The following is a 1,802-nucleotide window of genomic DNA, read 5'->3' as shown; positions in this document are numbered from 1 at the left end:
TTCTCCGTTCAACCCCCTGTCCTCTGACCGCCCTACCAGGTACCATCCTCTACCATGCCCGGTAACTGGTCGATGAATCGCCGGAGCTGAAAACAGTTGTCCCTTACTGTTTTTAGCAATGGATTCCGATTTAGAGTACATATACGAGCAGTATGTTGAGTCCTCCGACGGCTCGTCGGACAAGGAGGAGTACTTTGACGAGACGGCGATGATGCAGGCGCTCCTTGAAGACGCGGAGCATGCGGAGGAGCATGTTCTCAATTTCAAGGGCTCGGTCAAAGGTCATCGAGTGCTCAACCGCAACAGGTCGCGCATACATTTGACACTGATGGCCGACTACTTTGCCCTCGATGCACTATTCGTTAACCATTTTCGCATGCATTTTTGGATGCGCAAGACTGTCTTTGATCGTTTGTACCATGGCGTCCGGTCCTACGATGACTACTTCATCCTGAAGAAGGACGTCGTGGGAACGATTGGCTTCTCTGATTACTAGAAGTGCACGGACGCACTCCAGATACTTGCATATGGCACGGCCGCTGATTCGTGGAACGAGTACCTACGGATGTCTGAGAGCACATGCGGAGATGTCATGCTCAGGTTTGCAACTACCGTCGTTGAGGTGTTCGGACCTCAGTACCTGAGAGAACCAACTGTGGCAGATACGGAGAGGCTCCTAGCAATCTAAGAAGTGAGAAGGTGGCCAGGTTTGCTTGGATCTCTTGATTGCATACATTGGAAATGAAAGAACTGCCCGAAGGATTTACAAGGGCAATATCAGGGTCATGTTAAGAAGCACACCATTATTTTTGAAGCAATTGCATCACATGATCTTTGGATTTGGCACGCTTTCTTTGGCATGTGTGGGTCTCACAATGACATCAATGTGCTGCAACGATCACCATTGTTTGCGAGGCTGACTGAAGAAAAAGCTCCTCCTTGCCACTATACTATCAATGAACATGAGTACAACATGGTCTACTATCTGGTTGATGGTATCTATCCTTTATGGGCTACCTTTTGTCAGCACCATCTCAAACCCAACTTGCCAGAAAAAGGCTCAAGCAGTTAGAAAGGATTACGAGAGGGCATTTGGAGTTCTTCGGCCCCGGGCGTGAAAAACAATGGGATCTAGAGACCTTGTGGGAGGTGATGACATGTGGTGAGATCATTCATAACATGATCATCAAGGATGAGGGTGACGATGCTGTTGTTGCTCTGGAATTTGAGAACATGGGTGATCCTATCCAACTTGCGGACCAGAATCTGGCCACATTTGAGCAGTTTATTCAAATGCATCAACAAATTCAGCATCGACCAACTCACGAGCAGCTCAAGGAAGATCTGATTGAGTATCAGTGGGCGGTGAAAGGGAACAACAATGTTGGGATGTAAATATTAGAATTTTTTTAAATTTAAACTAGTGCTGCATGCGGCTATTTGAACTTTCAATATTAGATGAGATGGACACTAACGGCGCACCAGAGAAGTAGTGCGCCACTACTATATACTAATGGCGCACCATTTGGTGATGCACCATTAGTGTTGAAGACACTAATGGCGCACCAGACAAAAGGTGCGCCACTAGTAATAATTTTTTTCCATACATACTAATGGCGCATCCGAGCAAAGTGCGCCATTACTAGTTCTAACTAGTAATGGCGCACCAGCCACATAGTGCGCCAGTACTGTATTCTTTTTTTATTCTTTTTTTTTGTAAAACTACTAATGGCGCACCGTGTCACAGTGCGCCATTACTAGTTTAAACTAATAATGGCGCACTATGACACAGTGCGCCATTA

Source organism: Triticum dicoccoides, chromosome 1B, assembly GCF_002162155.2.
Source record: "Triticum dicoccoides isolate Atlit2015 ecotype Zavitan chromosome 1B, WEW_v2.0, whole genome shotgun sequence".
Lineage (NCBI taxonomy): Eukaryota > Viridiplantae > Streptophyta > Magnoliopsida > Poales > Poaceae > Triticum > Triticum dicoccoides.
Note: the sequence above shows the minus strand (reverse complement) of the source record.